Raw genomic sequence first — 8,387 nt, 5'->3', positions numbered from 1 at the left:
TATATATGTACACACAGAGAGAGTTCTTCCCCTTTGAAAGTGAGTATTTATACATTTATTTAAATATACAGTAATATTTATGATCGTTATACAACCCTCTGGTTTCACACTGACTGAACCATTAACATCCCTGACAACTTCAGCAACAACAACAACAGAGAACAACTTTAATAACAACAATACTGAGGACAACTTTACATTGTTGCTGTTGCCATAAAACGTGATTAGCGGGTTAGCTGGCTACCTTAAGGCTAAATCCAGACCTTTCAGTCTCATGAAATTTTAATCAATGCAGATGCAGATCACCATGCTGGTCAGACCAGGATCAGAGCAGGATGAGGCCAGGATCAGAGCAGGTTACTGGAGCAATGATCGTTTGTATACTGTCTCTGTACTGTTTCTGGCTCTTAGTTTCAGTGAGAGGAAGTCTTATTGCAGCAGCACACAGAGACACTTCCTGTTTCAGCATCAGAGGAAGGTCTGCTACACTCCTACTGACTCATAACTCACTCAAATGTAAACACACACACACACACACGATGCATACTGCAGATACTCGTCCACAAATCACAATACAACAGGCTGCAGAACCTGCCTGAAAAATATCATGTTTTTAACTTTTCTGCAGTATCGCAGTGATCCAGTGACAGTTGTCTGTACATCTGTGAGTTCACTGCAAACAGGAGCTGCTGACACATAATTCAGCTTTTAAGTGTGACAAAATGTAAACAAATACAGAGAAACACGGCAGCACCATACAGCCTGGTGGTAAAAGACGTGGTGGAGACCAGAGGAGCTGTTAAAGCAGCAGATTATCAGCTGCCAACATACTTGTTAATGTCTGTGATTGGTTGTTTCTTACAAACTGGATTAACACACATGATAGTGTGACCACACGGACCCTCGTTTCTATTAATAGCTGACCTTTCTGTGTGTGTGTGTTGACAACACTCACCCCGGCGGTGTCGTCCAGTTCGTCCGTCTTCCTCCGCGGCAGGACGGTGATCTCTCTCTCCTCCTGACCGACCTGAACTTTACTCTCTCGCTTTACCACAGACAGGTGTGTGTGTGTGAGAGAGAGAGAGACAGAGAGATACAGACAGAGAGAGAGTCATTAAAAAATTAGTCATTAAAAAAGAGACATGTAGAGTGTGTAAAAGAGAGAGAGAGCGATATAGACAGTGAATGAGGTTTTGCACTTTGTCCACCACAGCGGTCTGTGCTCTGATATGTGTGTGTGTGTGTGTGCGGGCTGTTGCTGTCTTTGTGAAGACCAATTTCAGTTCTGGACCATTGTAGTCAGTGTGTGAACTATACCACAGCTCACTTTTTCAACTTTTGAGAGTGGTGGGGGGTCAGCAGTCAGTCAGCTGACTATAAGACAGAGAAATTAATAATGGTGATTCACAGAAATATACATTATATTTTTGTTAAAGTGAATTACGCACAAATCATACATCAGTAGTAGCTTTGATGATGAAGATAAACAGTAATGGCAATAAAAGCATATTGTCAGTATTTAAGAGACTGCCAAAATTTAACAAATCATGTTTCAGGGGACCTCATGACTTATTAAGAGGAGCCGAGCTGCCCCTGTAGTTCACACCCAGACCGTAGTGAGGGTGTTACTGCAGAGTACAGTAACAGCACTGACCATTTATTACATTTTGATTTATAAAGTGATACTAGGTGAACTTCCAGCAAATCTCTGTAACCTGCTCTGTCTCTGGTAGTTTGTCTTTGCTTTTTAATGCAGACGTTCTCACTAGGCATCGTCGGTATGGAGTAATGTGCAAAAATGAAGAAATTTAGGTGCATCACAAAGACTGTGGTGACAGAAGTATGTGGTTATTTTTTCTTAAGGAGGTCATTGTGTTTATTGTTATTCTGTTTTATTGTGATTGTTTTTAATATGATGTTGTATTTTAATATGTTGTGGTTTTGTACAGCTGCTACCTCTCAGGGCTGATCTCAGTGGGACTTCCTGTTAAAATAAAGGTAAAATAAAAACACTGGAAGATGGATTGAACAGCTGGCTGTCATAGAAAGTTGAGGGCAAGGTGGTGTTGACCTGAACTGTTCACATGAAAAATGTCAGAAATTCTTGTGTAAAGAAAGATAAAGGAACATCACCTCAGCCCGTAACCGTACTCTTATATTCAGGCGTTTATACACTAATGAAAACATACCTATGAATATTTTATTACATTTCTGACAATATATCCTGTAAACCAGTAATAATTGTGTGCCTAATTTTTGCAAACTGATTGATTATTTACAATTTAACACTAATCCTGGACGTAGTAGGACTGTATAAAGTTACTAAGTTATGTGTTACAGACTGGACAACATGTCCAACCACTATGTCCTCACTTGCCAGTTGTAAAGTCAAATTCAGTCACTAACACAACCAGATTACATTATATAGATACATATTTTATGATAATCTTAATTTTTAGGGTTAAATTAGGTAAGATTTCACACACTCACTCACACACTGACTGTTTGCACATTCCTTGTTTTTTCCCACCCTCCTTCGGTTGTCCTTCCTCTTTTTTTCCATCCATCATTCTCTCTCTCGCCGTCTCTTTCTGTTGTTAATAAACAAGATTTATTGTTTTATCAGTAATCATTAAACCAGCAGATACACTCACACACCTCTCACACACACTCACATGATGGAAAATGTTCTCAGACGTTGTTGAACTTTACTTGATCTCAATAACCTCGCAACCTTGTGACCTTCTCTCTAGCGCCACCCTCAGGACAAACGTGTTACTCCAACAGTGGACAGATGTGAAGATAGATCATCAGAAACGTTATGAGCAGCTTCAGTTTCTCAAAATCTTTCAGTTCAGACTGCAGACATTCAGTCTGCTGATTCAGCGTTTCCTAACTCTACTTTAACCTTCAGTGTGTGTGTGAGTGTGTGTGTGTGTGTGTGAGCAGATATAGTTTATGATTCACTAATCATCCTGTAAAACATCAAAGACACATACAACCAGCCAAATAGAGCAGCAGTTCAGATTACTTAACCAGTTAGTGCTGCCAGACCTCCTCCAGCCCGATTTTGCTATAAATATAGTAAATGAATAATAATTTCCTCAACATTAAATGAGCAGAACGAACCCTTAAAGATTATCTGAACCCACAAAACCAAGGTTTTCACCTGTAAGCATGTATATTGGTATTTTGGTATATTGGTATTTAGTGGTGGGACATTTTAGAGCAAAGTACCTCCTTTTCTCTACTTAGATATGCTACATGCTAGGCTAATCTATGTTGATAAGACAACCATATTTAAAGATGATTAAAAGATAAGAGACAAATATTAACATCTTATATTAGCTATCTGTAGACATAATGCTTGCTAGCTAGCTAATCTACATCAATCGTTAGTAAGCTAGTTAGATCTGAAATGGTAAATGGACCTGTTATCTTGTATAGCCCTCTTTCGTAGTTCGTTCCGACCACTCAAAGCGCTTTTTGACACTATATCGTGCGGACAGTCACCCTGTGTTCACTCGATCAACCATTTCAGGCTCAGTGCATGGCAAAGTTGTTGGTTTTGTTTTCGCATCGAGCGGATAACTAGGACTGCATGTATACACAGTCACACACCATCAGGAGCAATTTCGGGGGTTCGTTGTGAGTGTCTTTGCTCAGTGTATGTGTTGTGTTTGTTTTGTGGCAGATGGAGGAGCGTGGATCGAGGGGTGACGAGACTAAGCCGGTTGTGCATTATCATGCTTTTTTGCCTTCTAAGCCACAGCCACCTGAAAGCTATCGTGAGCACAATGCTAGCTAACCAGCTATTTAAAATACATCAGGTGGTGGATGGGGCTACACATCTGGATCACAGGTTTCATTAAGAGACATAAAGACAAAGAGTTGGTACCTCAGCTTGTTTCTGTCCATCGTCACTTGTCCGCAAGTAACGCTTGGTAGATTCTTCGTCCATCATCTGAAACAAATGAAAATATTTGTACTATACTTGTGAGGACGTTGATTTACAAACTTAAACTAAATCTAATTCTACACACACAAACATGTTGCATCTTTTCTGATTTAATTAGAAAACCAATACAAAATATTGTAGTTTAGATAGCAGCTAACAGCTAGCCCAGTGACAGTACACTGCTCTCCAGAAGGCCCGTCAGCTTCGCATATCACAAAACCTCCAGCTCTGAACAAAACAGGTAATGCTACCGATAGCATTACCTGTGGCTAACGTTAGCAAGCTAGCTAACTGCGCATGTGCATGTCTCAACAGATAAGAAGGAATAAAGATGCCTCACTTGTTATTTACTTCAATTATCAGCTCTGGTAAAAACTGCAAAAAATGTTACATTATTTACAATAAAAATGTCTTACTTTACCGAATTAGCTAAGGTAGTATTAATAACCTTACAAACCTTTGGCGGCACTTCTGCTAAAATTAGCTGAGTTATCTGAAAACCTGTTGTTGCTTGTCCTTGTTTCTAGTTGTGATGATGAAGAAATGTGTGATGTGAATGTCTCCCATTTATCCTCCAAACAGTGCCATTTTACTCTGCTTTTGATGATTTTTAATGAATTATACAAAAAACAGACATTTTAGGCTGCAACAATCACCAAAAAAGACACGAGATAAACCTCAGAACCTCACAAGACTGCTTCCAGAAAATGTTCAAAAGTTTTTTACATTTTTTATTGCTGATTATGGAAGTGAGACATCTCTATGAGTTGCACATGCTCAGTACCAATCTGACAAGAGATATATTGATCAGGTCATTGCTGAACAATAAAGTAATCACATTTCTGTAATATGTTACTAAGTATAGCTCAATACTGGTGAAGACTGGCTGAAATGTCCCCATAAACCACCATGCCCTCACTTTGCAGGTGTAAATTCAAGTTGGTCCTAATAGTGAAGCATGAAGTCAAACAGGGTTTTTCATCAGGTTGTGTTTAACTTTATGGATCAGTAATAATTTTCATTCAGTCTCTTTTACTTTATAAAGGAACTCTCATTTATTCATGTGTTTGCAACTCTTCCTGTGAACCAGTGATTGGGTTTTTAATTGGTGTAAACAGATTCATTATTGACACTCTAACACTACTGGAGCTGACGATGGAGTGTGGAGACATCCTGACACTCATTACTGACCAAAGTAATCACATTACAGTCCAGCTCTCAATTAAATTAATATTTTCTATATCATTCTAACCTGTGAAATTACAGACCTGTAAAATAACATCTTAATTATTGTTAAAATTAATCAATCAATATTATCAATATTAATAATCAATCATTTTACACAAATCAGTTTTTTAGGTTAAATAGTATTAATGATTAAGCAGCTTTTACTTATAATTTTAAAAAGCACAAACTTAGTTTTGCAAGTTTCAGAAACATTTCTCTTTAATAACATTTTACTGGTATTTTGTTTACACAGTACAAATAAAAATTACAGAATTAATTCTCACTAAAAATTACTAAAGCTACTTGATCAATAATGTTTTTAACTTACAAAATTTAGTTTTACTTTAAAATGTTTAATGCAATCAGCTTCAACAATTATTTAAGTTAAATTAACTCATCCGGTTTTACAGTGACGTTTAAAATAAATAATAAAGGAATATTTAACTTGTATTTTAGGGACTTTCAATGTAAAGAAAGAATCTCAGCTGAAACTTTAACGTAAATCAATGCAGAAAATAATTGCAGGTAACCTTGTTTATTGAGATTAATTCGCTTTATGAAGTATTTATTTTGCATTATATCTTACCTTTGCTTGATGCAGAGCGGTGTGACTGGAACAAAGAGGAAAAGACGACTGACAACTTAGTCATCGACCAGCAGAGACACTGTGTGTGTGTGTGTGTGTATGTTTGTCTGCTGTGTGTTAATAACAGTCGGCTTTGTTGTGTTTGTCGCTCTGTGAAATGACACACACACACGGTAAAGCCTGGCATTATGGGAACATAGGTCGCTGTCACCTGCATTAATACCACACACACGGTGCAAAGTTGCGTTCATGGTCACCTGCAGACGCTAACACATCTCATTATCATTTAGATAATAGCAGGTGTGTGTCAGTGTGTGCGCACGTGTGACAGCATTGTTCCACACACACACTGATTAACATGCCTCCTCCTACCGATGATTGACAGGTAAAAATTAAAGGAGTGCAAACGTAAAATTAAGTCTTGTGACATCGAACCAGCAGTGACCTCTTGACCTGTTAGCTTTAGCCTCAGTCTGTTAGCATCAGGATATAAATGAATCACAATCTTGCTGCAGTGAAATCAGAAGCTGTAGCAACAATCCAAAAACCCACGAGCTCAGTAGCTTTAAGTTAATGTTGCATTGGTGAGAATTATTTTTCTTACATTTTATTCAATTTTTCGTTCAGATTTTTCAAAGTAAATTTTAGTGAGTCAACAAGCGATATAAATACTAAATGACTGTTTAACCCCTAAATGTGTTCAGCTAACAGGCTGTAAAGTGATTAAACTGAACCAGTTCCAGCTGATATTATAAACTGTTAGCTAACATAAACCAAACTTATGTATACATATTTTTATATATTTCTTCTCCACACTGAGAAGGCTGAGCTGTATTCAGTTGGCTGCAGTCTGCAGCTTCACCACCAGATGGCACTAAACCCGACACACTGGTCCTTTAACATGTTCAAGCAACAAATAAATAACCAGCATTAATATAAAATGACGTGAAGACGAGAGCGCTGGGTCTTTCTGATGCAGTGAAATAAATATTTTAAATTGTTTATCAGAGAAAACATTTTCTCATCTGATCAATATTCCCTCTGACTTCAATTAACAACAAGAAAAGAAACGTTAATTATCATCAGCAGGACTTTTTAACGCCATCAGGACGCAAACAAACACCGTTAAAGGTTGCAAATAGAAACTTCTCCAAGTGCTCATCAAGAGACAACAAGACCTGTCTGAACTCATTTCAGCGTTGTTGTCTCTTTTTTTACATCCTGCTCTTTTTACTGCCCATCTAATGGCTTATTTATTACATTCATTCTTTATAAGCTGGCTCCTGTGTGGCCTCATTACCACTATAGCACTGCTTTGGAATTCCAGGATAATTATGAGCTTCATTGTTTTAATAAGAGTCTCGGTCAGCCCGGATCTCTGCTACATCTTCACCGTTCCCAGTGGGAAATATACGAGGGCAGCGCCGGCGCCGGACAGATGGAATCAGACGCACTGCAGGTAAATATTTATATGGCGGCGTGTGAAGGAGGATGCTTGAATCTCATCAACTGTCTTGTAAAAGAGTGTAAATCTATGCAGCCTTAATAAGTCTGTGATGCAACTTCAGCTCTTAAATCAAAGCTGCACTTTTCTTCTCATCATGAGGTAACGTTTGGAAACTCTTTGAGTGGACGACTCCTCTTTTCTCAGAGATAAAATGTACATATGATGTTAATGAATTATAGAAAGAAACAATCTCTGTTCTCTGCTGCTTCACCTGAATTATTATTATTAATACTTATTACTTATATTTGTCTGCAAATCATTGACCACGTCCAGTGAACTTTAAATCAGTCAGTAAAAAAGTGATTTTAACCTTTTGAGTCATAATGTTCCTATTTAACAACATTTAACAGACAAAACTCAGTTTCTTTATATTTTTAATTAAAATCAATCAATCAATTGTGACTTCCTGTAAAACTAAATGTGACGCATGTTTACGTCATCATGAACTAACTGATTTCAACCAATAATATCATCACATTCACCCATCAATCAATCTATACAAACACAACTTTATTAACTGTACGGCAAACACACTTTTATTCATCAACTGTAGGAAACACAAATTCCATTAAGGACTGTATAAACAACTTATTACACTGTAGCACAACAAGACTTTATTATCACTGTACAACACACAACTGTACAGGTTGTTTTAGACGCTGAAATAAACTTAAATGTTTATTTTTTTGTTTCGTTTGTAAAACTGAAAACACGACTATTCGAATGTTGTGTAATGTCTTTATGTCAGATTTGTCAACACAAATAACCCATAAATAACATAAATAACGTTATAATTAATAAAAAGTGAAACTAACCTTAATTAAAAACAATAAAACGAAATATAAAATAAATTCCAGTTGAACAGGACAACGTGTTGGTAATAATAATAATAAAGTGCAACACGCATCGTTAAAAACATAAGGTACGGGAGCTCGGACACAAGAGGTGATTATTTGATTGTGTGTCGACTAAAGAAACATAAAACACAGCGAATGTATATTATATTCACATAAAACACACAAAAAAATTATTTTAATGAAGATTTTAACTGTTTATTTTACTTTTCAGATTTAATCAGCTACAAAATCTACATAACAATAATTTATTTT

This window comes from Morone saxatilis, unplaced genomic scaffold (genome assembly GCF_004916995.1).
Source record: "Morone saxatilis isolate NCDOM2014 unplaced genomic scaffold, NCSU_SB_2.0 Contig19, whole genome shotgun sequence".
NCBI lineage: Eukaryota > Metazoa > Chordata > Actinopteri > Moronidae > Morone > Morone saxatilis.
This window is presented reverse-complemented; position numbering follows the sequence as displayed.